Raw genomic sequence first — 17,940 nt, 5'->3', positions numbered from 1 at the left:
GTCAATTAGTGAAATGATTACTACCATTAAATTATAATATTAGTCTTATGACAAAAGAAAAAACTCAGTCAGATTTTATATAGATGACAGAAGTTCACCTTTCCCCCCCCTTCACTTCAGAGCCAGGAAATATTAATTTGCAAGTTTCTTAAACTGAAATTACAGAATCTTCTTTTCAAGCATTTGACCAACTAGGAGCAACTCAGCACGGCTTTAATTTTTCATGAAATAGAGCATGTCAGATATCTAACAATCAAATTTGCTTTTACATACTTATTGTATAAATTACTCAATAGGAGTGGAGCATTACTCTCTATCATTTTTAGAACACATTCCAACAGCTTGTCTTTGGAGTTAAATAGAGCTGTCTTGATCATTTTTACATATAGACTTCTTTGAACACAAAAAAGAATTATAATCACCTGATTATAAATTCACTGTTAATATAGCCTTAGAGCTGAGAACATTTCACTCCAGTAGTTAATTTAGTCTGTGGTAAATTCTCACTGTTATTTAATGTCATTTATCACCTGCTGTTTTGTCTTACTGTGAACATCCTGCCTGCCCTGTACAGTCTACAGTACATGGACCTTCTGTGACTTTAATGTACTCAGAACAAAGGCTCCAAAGTGCTTCTATCGGGAGGATTTGGCAACTTGCCTTAGATATATTCAAGCCATTTTGCTGCCTGTCACTCAGTGCTTTACAAATTGAACTCTGAGGAGAGGTAAAAAGGGTCTATGAGGCATTTTTTTTCTGGGAAGAATATGCTAATAAAGTGCCATCAGCAGGAAGCAGGTTGTGTCTGAAAGAGTTTTGTCAACTCTGAATTAATTTTGTGTGTTAAGAAACACGGGGGTGCTTCTAGAGCTGGTCTGTGGTAATTAATCCTTCCTGTTTCTGGAAGAGGAGAACTGTAATAAATGCAGCCCAGATTTAACAGATGTGTGCACACAATGTCTGCTTTATGAGGAGTAAAACAAAATTATGTGTATAGAACAAAAAATGTTGACTTAAAAAAATTAAAACAGTATGGAAAGTACTAAGATTGGAATTCCCAGTGCTTATGCAAATACTGTATTCCTTTAAATGTTACCAGACAGTATGGTTTTAGAAACATCTGCCGGAGTAGTTGGATGCTGTGAAGAGAATGAAAAGGACAGATGTTACTTGTGCTTGTAAAAACACCCTACTAAAAAATAGATGCATGAGATCTGAGCCACAATCTGCTTAATCGAGGTGATTGTGGAAGCTGGTCTAACAAGATAGAGAGTGGTAATGAACTATTATGAGAATCTTTTTAATCTTTTCATAATATACTTTAAAAAATGTAAAAGATTGTTGTTGCAATACAACATCATGATTTCAGTACCTTTACCCTGTGTGGGATCAAGACCAGGGCAGGACAAGGGGAAAATATATTTGCTGCTATGTAAAGACTTTTAGAACACATACGTAATATCTTACTAAATTATCTTAGTCATACTTGCCTGTAAAATGTGACTTCAGTGAAGTGTGTGATCATTCATAACAAGTTTCAGATTTTACTGAAGTCCATTACATGCCTCTCATTTATCACAGTGCCATCATCAGATCCCATTGACAGTGTCACCTCTGAAGAACATTACAATCACACAACTAACTCTTGACTTTCCTGTCCAAAACATACGCAAGAACTTTTCCTTCAGACCTAATTCCAGGTTTGATTTTGTTTGAGGGACTGTGTTCTGTGCTTTTAACAAAACAGAAACTCAAACAAGCAAAGCCTCCAAACAAACAACACTCCATCCAAAGGAAAAAAAAGGTTCTCCATGATCCATTGGTGATGTTTTGTCATACTCATAGTGCATGTCCCTCATTTATATGTGTTCCCATGATGAATAGCTTTAGTTGTTATGTAGCCAAATGTCTTAATTTTAGCAGGTAATATAACTTTGAGCTCACTTGTGTGAGGTTCAGCCCTCACACAAGAAGCGGAATACCTAAGCAAATTTCATTTAAAGTTTGACACAATTCCCACTTACTAGGAGAGTGTGATGGTTAATTTTCTACCTCATCTTTTACTGGAGCTCGCAGGCATATATACTTCTCTGGCACTTTTCGATTCTTTGTCTTTAAACATCAAAACTCCTCTTGAATTTGAATAAATACAGTACTAAAAATGTGTCATTAATACCTTAATACTAGCTGCTTTTATTAAAATACCTACAAAGACAAGTAAATCTAAGCAGACTGAATTATATTTCTATGTGTAAGATAAAATACTAGAATCTACAGCTTGTGATTCATATGAATTCAAACTTTTTCTGTTATTGCTTTCAGCTAATAAACTTCTAGCCAACAGATCTATTTTAATTACAATTCAGTTGAAATATGACACCTGAAAGATTTTTACACTGTTTAATTTAGAAGGATTACAGAAATGTGGTTAAGAAACTAAACTTCAAAAAACACGTATGATTGTCAGATTCTGAGCAAAACTTCAGTACCAGCTGCATAAAAATTGCAGATTTCTGCATTGAAACTCTACCAGATTCAACTCAGTATTTATTTCCTGTTTCTCATTTCACAACAATTCATGTCATTGGTAACTTTATGAAATTTTCTTTGCTAATGAAATAATTTATTGAATAATTGTTTTTCATGACAAGTGTTGGTAACTTATAAACATTTAAATATAAACGGAACACAGGAGATAATTTTATTTAAAATTTTCAGCAGAGTTACTGTTTTGGGTACATATGTGTGCTTTACACATCTCTTAAAATGCAACATTTTTGAATAACAGTAACAGGATTTCAGTTATGTGAATTTGCATATTTAAAAGATGTATTAGGGAAAACAGACAAATTATGTATTTGGAAGAGTGGGAAAAGAGAAATCACTCACAGTGCCAAATTATGGGCTTCCTGACTTCAATATTCTTTATCACTCTGTAGAGATACCTCCTTTTTTTTTTTTTTTTTTTTTAATATCTATTGACTATCAGCTCCTACTTACAGATCCTGTAACTTGTGCCAATGCTAGATGCTTAAAATAGCCCCAAATGGAAAGTGAGAATTCTCATTCAGTAGCCAAATTCACACATGGTGTATATCCATTAAATCCAGAAGACCACCGTAGATTTACTCTGTCTAAATCAGTCTTGGATTATACTCACATTTCACAAAATTTATAGCACATGTCCTTTTCAGTTTAGGAGGAGAGATGTGAAACATTGCTATTATTATTCTTTATTATTCTTAACCAAATGCTCAAGGAAGAGTTCAAATCACTGGCTCCTTTTCCATCATTCTTGCAAATCACTTGTCCAACTACTTTGCTTGGTCTGTTGGGCTTTCTGTAGTGTAAAGCTCTTAGCAGCTGCCCTGCTGGCATCCCCAAGATTTCACATCTGTTCTGGTGTCACTGAATATTTAGTGAAGCTTTTCAAGCAGTTATGAAAGCAGGTTTTTTTCCTTTTTACTTTTGCAAATTTAGAGATTAGGAATAAAAAATAAATCTGTGCCTCCTGACTAAGGAGGAGAAATACTTATTTTGCAATTAGCACTGAATACCAATTATTTTGGGAAATTTCTGTTCCATATTTTAAGGTTTTACTCCTTATTCTGCTTGATTTTTGGAATTGCCAAGAAAATACTGACTCCTTTTTTTGACAAAGGCTTTAATTTTTAATTGAAAAATTAATTGGTTTCTTTAGAGGAAAAACATTTATTTTCTGTTTGGAAAGTTATCTTTTAATGTGGTCAAGTGGCTCAAACTTTTGTCATCCATTTCTGGTTAAGTTTGTGCAAGAGGCTTCAACAAAACAATCTGTCTGTCTTTCTCAACTGGTATTTTTTTCTCCATCTTGCCACGTGTCTACACTTGGTAGATGATCTTCTCTTTGAAATAAATCATGATGAGAGTTGTTTTGTCATTATTCCCATATTTGTTCCAGATAATTACAAAATGAGAGTAGGAGTGCTTTTATTCACCCAGAATTACTTCCCAAATTGACCTCGGCAAGCACAGTTTGTCATAGAATCCAAACATTTTTATTGGTACCTGATCTTTTTTCTGTATGAGATAAGATAGTGTTATTATGTTTCCAATGACTGGCCTTTTACAAGTTTGGAGGCAATGCTGGAAAGGTAGTGGTAGTGCTCTTGATGAAGGAAAAACAGTCTTATCATTACCATGCAAAGCATTTGTTCTGGGTTGTAGTGAAGGAGGCTCCATCTGGCTGGCAGCTGGTCACCAGGGGTGTTCCACAGGGCTCGGTTCTAAGGACAGTTCTATGCTGTATGTTACCAATGATCTGGCTGCAGGAGTTGAAAGCACCATTAGCAGCTTTGCTGATGATACCAAACTGGGAGGTGCTGCTTATTCTCTTGAGGGACAGGAGGCCTTTCAGAGGGATCTAGATAGGCCGAAGCTGTCATCACAGAAGCGCTAGGGTGTGATTAATATGACAAAATTTAACAAGTCCATATATCAGATTCTGCACCTAGGATAGAGTAATGCCGTGTATAAACTAGGAGAGTGGCTGGAGAGCAGCCCTGTGAAGGGGATCTGCTGGTCATCAGCAGTATCAGTGGGAGTCAGCAGTGTGACCTGGTAACCGAGAGGGCAAATACCACCCCAGAGTGCACAAAACAAGGCCAGCTGGTCAAAAGAGGCGATCATCCCTCTTCAGTATTGCCACAGTCTTACCATGAGTGCTGTGTGCAGTTCTGGGCCCCACAAGTTAAGAAGGAGGTGAGGGTCTATCGTAGGTTAGCACAATTTTGCTTTCTAGATATAGAGAAATATAAAATGTTTTTTTCCCCTGCCCTAACCGTGATGTCATTGGGGGGAGGAGGACAAGGACCTATCAGAAAGCAGGCTGGGATAGTGGCAGCTAAATTGACCAATGAGAACTGTCAGTGCGACTCTGGAAGGAACATTTAAAACTAATCTGCTGAGACTGCCCGCTCTCTTGTTTCGGTGATCAGCCATGAGGTAACAGGGTAGTCAGGGCCGGGCCCGGCCGGGCTTTCAGAAGCTGCTGCCTGCATGGAGAGCGGGGGGAGCCCAGGTTGAGCCCCCCATTGCCGGCTGGGCGGCGGGCCTGGCCAGGCTTCTGAGGACTGCTGTCTGCGTGCGGCAGGGGGGAGGCCCAGGTCGGGCCTCTCTGCCTCTGGGCGGCTGGGCCGGGCCCGGCCGAGCCCTCTGAGAACTGCTGCACCCGTGAAAGCAGCTCGGGTAAAGCCTTTTTACAGCTCAGTGATAGCTCCGAGCTGGACCGCCCTGGATGAGACCGAGGGGTGGAAAAAAAGGACATTTGCCGGTTTCTTCTACTAGCCCGGCGAGTGCACGTGGCTTTTTTGCAAGACCGAGTAAACTTAACCCTTAGCAACACAGAACTTTTAAAGCACAATTATTCCTCTAAAGAAGGAAGAAAAACAGAAGGTACATGGGACAGGCACTGCATGAAGTCAGTTAGATGAGAAATGAAAGAACTACTAATATTGGAATAGGACTGAAGAAGTGGACATTTTTAACCGGACTCTTCTAAGGTAAATTATGGAGAAATGAACTGTTCTTTGCAGCATCTAGTATTATTTGTGTAGAATGCTATTCTAATCAAAATTAAGGACTGGTGTAATAGAGATTTATTTGGGAACTTTGAAAACCCCTGCTTCTGGCTCAGAAAAGGAGGTCTCAGCCTTTTGAGACAAAGATAATTTTAGATAAGAAGAAGTATTTGTAAATAATACCCCAAATACACTGAGAAGCTCTGCAGATAGAACATCACAGTCTGTGAAAACTCCGGGCGGCAGCAGATGTGTAACAGCACTAGACTATTGTGTCTTGTAGCAAACATCTTCATGAAAGATCTTAGAAGGACTCTTCTCCTAAGATACTGTGTAGTTATGTCTAAGTAGTGAAACTGACTGAAAATCCTAAGTTGTGTCTTTCTATGTTGTTTAATAAGAAAGTTAATAGTTTGTAAGAGGAAGGAAGTGTGTTTTAAAAGTTTCATTCTGTTTTAGGTTTTTTTTTTTCCTATTCTTTTAGTGTGTGTGTTAATAAAACCATTTTTTTGTTCATTTTTAAGCTTAAACCTGCTTTGTTTATTTTTCTCCTAATCTCTCCCTCCCACAAAAATATTAACACTAAGCCCCCTACATTAATTAGTGTTTCTACCCAGTTTTATTAAATTAAAACCATTACAAGGTCCTTGAAAGTGTCCAAAGGAATGCAACAAACTGATGAATGTAAAGAAATTTTCTACCAAGAGTGGCTGAGGATGCAAGGTTTGTCTATTTTGGACAAAAGAAAGCTGATGAGTGATCTTACTGCACCCTTCAAGTTCCTAGGGACAGGAAATGGAGAGGAAGCTGCTGATTGCTTCACTCTGGTAACCAGTGACAGGACATGTGGGATTCATTCAAAGCTGCTCCAGAAGAGGTTTAGACGGGACTTCATGAGAGGATGGTTAAACACTGAAACAGGTTTCCTGGAGGAGTGGTTAATGTCCCAAGCCTGTCAGTGTTTAAGAGGCATTTGGACTGTGCCCTTAATAACATGCCCTTAATAACTCTTTCAACTGAAAATAATTTTTATTTTATTCTAATCTATTCTATTCCAATAACTTGCAGTAGTTGCCTATTATGTTTGGTTAGATTAAACTTGTTTGAATGATTTCTTGGAGATTTTTTGGAGGTGATTGAATTTTCCTGGGTTTCAAGGCGATGTAATCATGAACATGGTACTAGAGGTTGTGGTTTCAAAGCTCTTAGAAAATATTTGAGTGTAACAAAAATTGATAGAGAAAGTGGATACAACATATTTGGATTGTAGGTGAAATGTGTTGAGCTTATTTGGGTAGTCTTTGTCTTGCTTATTTGGATAGTCTTTGTCTTACTTGAGTATGAGTATCTGAGGCAAGTGTGCTCCTGTTTTTAATTCATACAGATTTTTGCACTGCAGTTATATTGACAATCATATCTGAAACATAAAATAAGAGTTCCTATACTTATGTGTCTTTAAGTCTAGGTAAATAAATGTGACAATGAAATTGAGTTTGCCCGCCGCATCTACTAAAAGCTGATACTCTGCAGTTTCAAAAATTGCTTGCTGCAAGTTCTTTCAAACTTCCTCCATCTACAAGTAATTCGAATAAACAAAACCATATGAGCTACCTCTGAATGTCCAAAGGAGGAGACAAGGTGACCACTTCAAATTGTTATCAACAAAAGCAATAACAATATTGCTATTAAGGGCACACAGCAGAGTAGATAATAAATCTCAAATGTTTAGTAGAACTGTCAAATACACATTATTCTGGACTTCTACTTAGAAATGTTTTCAGATCCTAAGTTGGCACTTAGCAGTGCGTAATGTCCCTGGGGCTATTTCATAGGGCAACATTAGTGATGAAGTATGCAGAACAGTGCTTTCCTTCTTTTCCTTCTTTCACTAATCACAGTGTAGCTGAGATGAAATTTAACAAAAGAAGAATGCTTCTGCAAGAGAAAAGAAAAACCAATAGGTTTATGCCATCTTTGTTTAAGGAAATTTAAAAAAAAAAAAAAAAAAAAAAAAACCCAAAAAAACCCCTAACCAAAATGCTAATATCACTCCATTGGGCGACCATTCACTTTGTTTCCCTTTCCATGACTCAACTTCAATATGAGGCAATTTGGCAGAGCAATTGAGCACCTATGAAGTGTTACATTAGCAATAATGAAGGATTATAACTGCAGCTGGCGGGGGTGGGGTGGGAGGGGGTGATGTGTTTTGGTTTGGTTTGGTTTTTAGTCTTGGCTTTTAACCTTATGTGAGTTGTGAAGTCTACCCTTAAAACATCTGGGCTTCTTACCGAAACAATGGCATAGTTTCTGCAGTAATCTTGTATAATTTCTGATGAATGATAGGGTACATTTAAGCAGTTCTAATGGGGTGAGCAATATTATTTTAAGGGGCTTTGATCATTACTTATCTTCCTGCTGATTATAGGAATCTTGTTGGAAGCTTTAAAAGGATTTTTAATTTTGAATCTCTTTATGTCTTCAGCTTAGTGATGACATTAATTTCCCCTATTGCTTGTGAAAGGAAGCATAGTTTTGTTTCAGATGGTTTTTGTTCCCTATGTCATGTCTTTTGTGCATGCAGATGGGACTGATTAATTCTGTATCCTTACTTTTACAAAATAAAATAAAATATCACAGAGTGTTAAGAATAACAACTTCTGTTAAAATCTACCAGTAATGAAGGGAGTGTGGCTTTTACTTTAGGAACAATACAGTTAATATGTCTCTGTATGAGGTCTGTGTGGATTTTTTTTTTTTTTTTATTCAGGATTTTTTGCAACATGTAAGCTTTGCCAAAGGGAAATTTGTTTCTGTGTAGAGATATGTCACAGGCCACTTCATCTCTTGAATCCTACTTAAACCTTCAAAATAAGGTTTAAGTGGCATATAAGTAAGGCATTAGCCTCCACCACAGAGTAAATTTCAAGCCTTTCTTATTTAGCAATTTTCTTTCCATTTAACAATGACTGAAGAACACCTAAGATTAAAAAATTGAGAGTAAAGCAAGAGTCATGCATAAATTACAGCATTAAGGATTATTTTTAACATTATTCTATATTTAAATAGAGAAAGGATAACATCTAATTTATATAACTTTCATTTATTAGGACTTCTGAACTAAGCATAATGCTGAATATATGCACTTCAATCTTGGAGTAATTTCTTGCACGCAGTAACATAAAGTTCATCTTGCATATTTAGATCTAAATATTTTTGGATTTGCTATTTTGGTTTTGTTTTGGTCTTTTTTCATTAATATTAGGGTTTACTGAAACCAGTCAATAGATATCATTAAGACAATGCCTTTTTCATTCTGTTCTTGCTGAGATACACGTTGAATATTAATTTCATTCTCTATAATGCACTCCAAAGCATCCTAGGACTGATTAAAAAAAAAAAAAAATACAAACACTTTCTATACAGAATAAGATTAGAAAGGAAATCTTAAAATTTTCTGAATGCTGTATTAAACTTATTTTCTTAGTGGAAAAAGTAAGCAAACAGAAAACTTCCCCTCTAATTTAGAACTGAAACAATGTAAGCATGATGTACCTTAAAATTTCTCAAATCACTTTAGCTAGAAAGTGTAGCTGCAACAACAAAGAGAAAAAAAACCCCAAAACAAATCAAAATAACCCACCCTACACAAAAATATTTATTTTGGTATATGTACAATATACCTTGTATTTTACAAGTATGTGTATATATATATATGTATATATATGTGTGTGTGTGTGTATGTGTATATATATATATAAACCTTAAATTGCAAACTAGGAAAGGAAGAAAAACATATTTCATTATTTAATGCATTCATAACAATTTACCTGACTTCAGTTTTCAGTAAATTTTTTTATCCAAGAAGTTGAAGCACTTCAAATTAAGCCTTGTAAAGCAAATCATGAGAAGTTTCATGCCTTCATGTTTTTGTTTTTGTTTTTTTTTTCCTCTGTAAAAATTAGATTGAAAGCTTCCTAGTGTTTTTCTCTGGCCACAGAGTAAAAAGTACTAGAAAAAATACTGAACAAGTGCTTTCTATTTTCAAACACAAGAAGAAGTTTCCTGTCTGATTGAGGTAGTTAAATCTCACAATTTTTATTAATAATAAAGGGAGAGAGGGACATTTCATGCTTTCAAATTAACTTCCCGATTAAAAAAAAAGTTCAAAGCTGCCCAGGTGAATTAGAAAAAAAAATACTGGGCTGAAAATCACAATAGGTAGTATTTTAATAGCTGAAAAAAATCCTGTAGATGAAATGTAATGAAAAATGCACTTTTATTCTTATTTTGCTTTGAGAAAAACGAAATAATCTTTTGTGTTCATTGGGAGGCTTTGAATCTATCAACTAAAATGGTAATTGCAAAATGATATGCTTATAGAAGTAATGTGAGTTTTTTGAATTAATGAATGAATGGATGTAGACTCTAACTTTGCATACAATTTTCAATAACAAATTTTTCAGCTATGTAAACTGACTGCTTGAATAAATGAAGCACAAACTCTTTATTTAATTGTAAAATGCCTCTAATTCATGTTATTAAATGTATGTTTCTGCCTCAGCCTGTTTCCTAAGGCTGAAAGAAAAGATTTAGAATGGATTGCAACTCATCATCTCTCCCTATACATAGTTTAAATAATCTGTTTCTAAAGTTCAGCCATATTCAAACAATACAGTAGATTAAGGAAGAAAATATATTTTAATTTCCTGGTGCTGAGTGTGAAGAAGAAATGGAAACAGGCCACAGTGTAAATACTGGACATGGCATGGAGGAATTACAAAAGCAATTCTGTTAGAGTTTGTGCAATTGTCTTCAGATCACCACTGTCAATCACCATTTATTCACTGTAAGCTGCAACATTTGCTGTGTTTTTCCATGTTTGGTGTCCTTCGTAAAGTAAAACATGTCATGTATATGATGTCCTGTTTTACAGGCTCCTGTAGCTGCAGATTGGGAAGTATTGTAGATTCTTCCTGTAGTAAAACCCACAGGGCTTCATCTTTCTTCCAAACACATTTTATGTAACCCATTTTGTTACTTACATAGAGCTAACACTTTTTCTCATTAGACCAAAGCATAAAGCTCTTCATGGACACAAACTGTTGATTTATATATCTGATATGCATTGGTTCTCTGCTTTTATCAGCTTTTAAATCGCTTCTTTACTTCATCAATTTTGAGAATTTTTCGGTACCTTTGTGCTTCATAGGCTATCTGACAATGACTATGAATAAAAATATGCCCTTGGACAAACTCCTAGCCTTCCTTAAAACTAAGCAATAGTGAAAGAAGGAAAGGAATATGATAGTATCAGCAAGTATAACTCCAAAATACTTTTTGCATAATCTAAACTCAATTGAATGTCAACCTTTTAAAAATGTATGAGTTCACCGAAGTTGACCCACTGTCAATATCATTCAGAAAAGACAAATAGACTTCTGGACTATATATATTTCCCTTGAAAGTCCTCAGAATGTTCATGTTACCTGCTTATTTTTGTTGTCCTTTTTGTGCTTTAGTTACCAAACCTTGAAAGTAATACTAGATCATTCCTTTCCACATCATCAAATCTCTTAAGTTCTGGTTTTGAGAACAAATCACTGTAAACACTTTAGGTGCCTACATAAATCAGAATTTAAGTGTTAAAAATACAGTCATGTAAATACTTTAGATGTATGTCACAGTCTGTTGTGTTATTGCAAGCCACAAAATAAACAGGGAATGCTGGATAGTATGTCCATTTGTGATCCCATTCCAAAGGGATCATAAGCAAACCAAGCAAGACAAGATAGCAGAATATTATTAAACTCTTGATACTCTTATTGAATCATCAGTGCAAACTATAAAGCTTTTTTTTGCCTTAAACCACCATAAGGTTGAGTTGTGAGTGTTTTGCAGGATTTATAATACAATTATGTATGTATTAATTTGGTAATGTTTAAAATGAAATTAACATGCAGCATCTATGTTCTATTGAAAGCCATAAAACTTAGTCAATGTTTTTCACTATCCCTAAGTCTTTCCCATAATTAAAAAAAGGACAATGACTACTCTGTGACCCCAAAGGCCAATTAAGACAGTTGAAAGTATGCCTAAGCAGGAAAATTCTCCTACCCCCAGACACATGTAGTAGTATCAGAACTACTCATTTGGAATTTCTCAATCCTGAGCCATGACTGTATGCGTCTTCTAAACATTCTACTTTTCTAAGTCAGGCTAGGTCAGGAACCATGCCAATTGTTTAACCGCATAGAGCATTGCATGCTATTTCTTGCAAAGGTAATCAATCTCTGAACATGAAAGAAATGAAAGGAAATAACAGTACTTCAGAATTTCAGTAAAACCATCTAAAATCAGGAAGGTTGAACTCTAAGTAATTACTTGTATGTGATATATTTTGACATTGATCTTTTTCTTTTGTATTTGTGCATGTGCATGCACATAAATGCCTGTGCCAAATATTGTATAATATAGTAATTCAATTGATTCACAAAATGAAGAAATTGTTTTGTCTGAATGTGGTCTTTGACTTACTAGACTACAGTGCATTCAAAATATAACACTATGGAGTGTGAAATAATTCATGACCTTTTTTCTTTATTAAATGTGAAAATGTGAGATCTTATTTCTGCTCACCAGCAGCTACTAGAAACTATTTAGCTACACATTTGTGAGAATTGCTTACTCTGCACCTTCTTAAAGTAATTTACTTTTTACAGTAAATATCTCTTTGTGAAACTGTCCAAAGAATAATGTCAGGGTCCTAAAAGCTTTAGTATTTGCTTGATTTATCATTCTGTTCCTGATTATAATGCATGTCATTCTTTTATCTTATTGAGCTTTGTGATTGATTTTCCCTTCTTTTGTCTGTTTTTAATGCTACTAGTCTCCTATTATGTGAAGTTTTACAGCAAATGTTGATCTACTATGCCTACTTGGAAATAAGTAGCAAATAAAGCATTGTAAGTTCAGTAAAATTTTAGGTATGTGCTCACACGAGATACTCTAATAGAATTATATTGTTTTCTATAGCTTTATATCAAAGCCATTATTGATGCCCCCACAAATTCCATAACTGCATTATTGTGTGTTCTGTGGGGGAAAAAATTAGGAAAAAAATTAGGAAATAATTATTCCCAAGATATTTTACATATTTCATTTATCCAGTCAATCAAAAAAACTTCTCTTCCTGTTGTAATAACTTATGCATCTGTAAAGATCTTAAAGTAATTTCAGTTTATATATATATATATTACACTGTGATTGGAAGAAAATATAGTTATTCTGCCTAATTCTGAGTATCATTATTTTCTCTGAACTGATTAATGAACAAATTAGCTATGTCCAGTGCTCAGCTCAGAGCACATATATACATATAAGAAAGAAGAAGAGTTGACTAAACCATATGACTTCAAGGAATTTTATCATATTGTTGCTTACCCTGCCAGGTTGTCATATGAACTGGGTTTAAATTAAGAGCAACTGGATTTAAATTAACAGCTATAGCTGTATCTGACAGGTATTTGTGATTGCGTAACAGTAAAAAACTCATTCTAATTCAGCAGCCATAGATATTTTTAATATTTTTTCCACTTTTTAAGTTTTAATTAGCAATGACATTGAGGATTTTTTTACAGTTATTCCACCTCTGTTTTGAAAGCACTCATTTTGAACTATCTCAGAGAAGTAAGATGCACTGTTTAACTAATGTTAAGAATGCAAGCACAGACAAATTAATGGGAAATTAATCCAGTGAAAACTTCTTATAAATACTCTTCTTATCTAGGGAAAAAAATGCTCATTTATTTATTTATGTATATTTAAAACAGCTGCTGAAACTATATTTTAGATCTAATTCTGTCTGAAATTTCTCATTTCCAAGTCAGATTGCAGTTTTGCTGTAGGTAAACCTCTGTTTCACTATGAAACTACTTTCCTGTTTGAATAGATATTTTATTTGAATGGTTTTTGACTGTCATATGCTAAATTTTTGCCTCCCTTATAGACAATGCAACATGGGCCATAATTTCAACAGGAAAAGAAAGAGTAATTGCTATATTAAAGTTTCTCTTAAAATCATGCTTCTTCTTTATGTGTACATGTTGACTTGAAATGTATGGACAGTACAAAAAATAAATAAATATGTACATTATAAACTACTTCCAACAACTTGTAAAATGCTGTCTGGTGATATAGGAATATCAAAAACTTTTCAAGTGTTTTTGCTGTGAGACATTGAAAGTAAAAAGTTCTGTAGAGATCAAGAGAAGATTTGCAACATTTCAACATTCTTCTGAGACACATTTCACAATTTATTTGTTATTTTCTTGTGGTTAGAAATAAATCTAATCCTAAGAGCAAGCTTCCGTCGATAAGTTACATGAAATTCACCTACTGATATTCTCAAATAATGTCAGCAAATTGTTCTGGCTATATTAACACTTGTTGAATTTTGCAACTATCCAAAACAACGTTATTGAGCTTATTCTGAACAACTGAGATAAATAAACATGGTAAGAAAGAAAGAAAGAAAGAAAGAAAGAAAGAAAGAAAGAAAGAAAGAAAGAAAGAAAGAAAGAAAGAAAGAAAGAGAAGGAAAGAAAGAAGGAAAGAAAGAAAGAAAAAGAAAGAAAGAAAGAAAATGATTATATATTTCTTTAATATTGATCACTATTTGTATGATGACATGAGGATCTGTGGTGTGGACTAGCTCTGGGTCAAAAGGAGAAGAATAATATGTAAAAGGGCTAGAAGCAAGATCTCCTCAGTGTTAGGGAGACTTGGATTCTTCCAGCATAGAAACCAACAGCACTACTTCCCAAAGTAATGTCTATGTTACCAACATTCTTTCAGGTTATTACCTGAAACACTGTGGGAGTAGGAGCATATTAAATGGCATTCTGTCTTCTCCTCAGCATCCTTGTGAAAGAAAACAACAAAACGGTGGTGTACGTTGTAAACGCTGGGGGATTAATCTCACCTAAATTTCTCTGAAATTCAAATTAGTTGTCTTGTCTTTACCCAAATCATCCCACTGGGATGTATTGTGGCATGTTCCAAAGTCTCAGCATCTCTACTGGCCGCACTGGTACCCTGGGGGAACACACCATGGGTGAGAAGCAGCAAGGAAGGACATGCATGACTTTGGATCTTAGCCTAAATAAGAGTACAATGAAGCAGACACAACCCTGTGAGTCTGGGAATGTTTGGAGGTGCAATATCTCAGACATTGCTTCTCACAGTTGTTTTAGGTTTATTTTAGGATGAGCATTGGGTAATGACATTGTCTGTGAAGCAGAAATTTCAGCCTTCTCCAAAGCAATGCAGTGTAACCTTGAACTGAAGCAGGCTTCTTGGTTTGTTTGTTTGTTTGTTTTCCTGCAGAGTTCAGTGCAATGTAGCAACAGAATTTTTTTTTATTTTAGAATTATTAAAGGACCTGTCCACAAAACTTTCTTCTAAAATTCAGTCAGTATCATGAAAGTCACATGACTTAGAGTCCTTTCCATCATTTCTCTATTTTTACTGTTAACTTCAGAGACTCCCAAATTGCAATATACATTTCAAAGAAAAATAAAACACCACTTGGTGGGTTTTTTTTGTTTGGTTGGTGTTTTTTGTTTTTTTTTTTTTTTTTTTTTTTTTTTTGTTGTTGTTGTTGTTGTTGTTGTTGTTGTTGTTTTTGGTGGTTTTTGTGTCTCTGTGTGTGTGTGTGTGTGTGTGTAGTTTTGGCTGGATTTCCAGCACAGACTACATCAAGAGTGGGAAAAATAGCAAGACCATCTTGGAATCCTTAAATTGTATTTGCCAGTTACAATTTCAGAAAATATTTTCATTCAAATAATCACAGGACTGCTTTCATTGATCTTTTTAATTAACTGGAAAGTACACTTCAATTATGTTTTCTTCAAAAAGTTTCACTAAAAGATTAAAAAAAATTACAATCCTCATTGTAAGTGTTAAGAATAAATGCAAGCTGGTTTTATGTCACTCCTCTTTTATAAGTTCTCTCCTCGAGGATGATTTTGTCAATTAAACTTGTTACCTTATTAACAGTTAAGACAGATTTTCCTGAAAGCATGATGAAAGTATTCTTGTTAAACCTCACAGATGTTCTGTTAAAAGTAGTGCACTTTTCTTCACTGTTAATGAAGTTTTATATAGTTAGCACCTTGGTGTCACTTAAATGAGATGCTAGAGTAGCACCAATTTTAAATGGTTTTTAAAGTTTATCAACTACTTTTGACACAACCAGAGATTTACTTTGGTGACCAGAGAATACATTTAGTTTCTTCAGTGGCAAATATATATTTTTCAACTTCTGTATCAGTTCACTGGTGTAATTCACAACATATTCCAGATGAATTTTTATAAATATGTGTTGTTTTATTATATTATATTTACAATTTGTTTTTCCTTTCTATAAGCTTTCAATTGCATCATTATTCAGTTATCAGATAGCTCAGGGGGACAGACAGTTGCCTCATCATGAGACAGAAGGGCAATGTTTTTCAAAAATCATAATGTTGAGTTCATTCACTAGAAAAGAAGCTGTATTCATGTCCTTGATAAATAATTAAATGGTAATTAATTTTTCATTTTTCCATCTGATACTCAGCAATTGTTGAAAAGTATATTTATTATTCAAGTGGAGGTGTCGGATTGCCCATAACTTGTGCTTCAGCCTTAGTCACAGAAAAAACTATACAGGTTCAGTTCCATTTTCTTTTTCACTACTTTGTGTAATGTAAAAGGAAAGCACAACTGATGCAATTAAAAAAAAAAAAAAAAAAAAAGCCTGGAACCTGAAGGAGATACGCGCCTACTCTCATCTTCCCACCCTGTACGTGTGCAGCTTGGTCTCAGAACCTGGAAGAACACACTCTCTCCAAGTCACTGGGTGCCGTGAGAGCTGAGGCCTTTATAGAGCCATGAGCTCATTATGCACTATATAAAGTTAAACACATCAATCTGGTCAGCATTCTGGAATGTCAGGGATCATCAACACGGGTTGATAATATTGCCTATGTGAGACAGGCAATTTTGGGAACTTTACAAATGCATGTGTCTATGTCTGTCACCATTGGCTGGATGGTAATACAGTACCTGAATGTAGTTCCGTACCTGAATGAAGTTATAGTGAATTCCAGACCTAACTAAGGCTAGTTGTGCATTTTCAGCTGGCTAATAATAATAATCAAATATTTAAAGACCATATCCTGCAACTTTATTGTCTGGAAGGAAAATTTCTTGACATTCAGTTGTTCTTACATATTAACCACAAGCCAGATGAACATGATAAAAAAGACCAGTAGTGAACAGAAGAAATTAAAAATCACAACTATATTAATGTGATTATAATACTAATGATACTTATTTCATATACTTATACATACTAATTATAATTATTTTTTTGCCCATGCCTATATTAATATGATGCATATACTACATATTTTTATTAGGAAAAAAAATAAGTTCCCCAACTATCTAATCACACAAGAAAAAAAAAATAAAAATCAGAGAAGCACATGCTTTTAAACAGTTGTGCAACTTAATATATTCACCTTCTCAATTAACACTGGACATCAATATCTTCTGTGTTGGGGGTAACAAAAAATCTTGAAGCTAATCTGCATACTTGAATATTAGAACTGATAGGAAAAAAAGAACCAATGGGAAAAGAGTATCAATCTACACTACTTTTGTTAATCTTGCTGCAAAGAAAAAAAATTCTGTCTCAGTTTTTCAAGCTACCAGAAAGTATAACTGGAGAAACACACAGAGCTTACAAAATCTACAGGGTTGCTCTAAACTGTCAGGCATCAGAAGGCAATGGACAGTAGTTAGAGCTAGTTATTGGGAGCATCTGAGTACACACCTCTCTAAGCTGAAAGATGACCCTGATCTAGTATCCATTACATTTTTTAACAATCCCAGCAAGCTAAAGTATGGATTTCATACTAGTCTAAGTTAAATACAAAATATGTGAAGAAGATGCAATAAGCACATCTAAATTATATGTCATAGGTTTTGTTAGACATTAATTGTACCTAAAAGGCAAGTGGCATTCTTTTTCACTTCTTACTTCACATATTTATGAGAAATAGTATTAATTTCTTTGTGTGAAAAAAATCTTGGTTGGTATGACATATCCTGTCCTTGTGGACATTTTGGGATGTACCAGTTTGGACATCTGGGTACTTGATTCAATATTTATGGAAATACAGATAGTAAAACACAAAATTTGCTCCAGTGATACCTTGTAAATTTTATCAAACTACTTTGTTCAAAATCCCTCAGCAATGTGAATAAGTATTTGAGCAACAGAATATATTAAGATATATCAATTGAAAATCTGCTCCATTTCTTCTGACAAAGA

The sequence above is a fragment of the Hirundo rustica genome, chromosome 2, assembly GCF_015227805.2.
Source record: "Hirundo rustica isolate bHirRus1 chromosome 2, bHirRus1.pri.v3, whole genome shotgun sequence".
In the NCBI taxonomy this organism is placed as follows: domain Eukaryota; kingdom Metazoa; phylum Chordata; class Aves; order Passeriformes; family Hirundinidae; genus Hirundo; species Hirundo rustica.
This window is presented reverse-complemented; position numbering follows the sequence as displayed.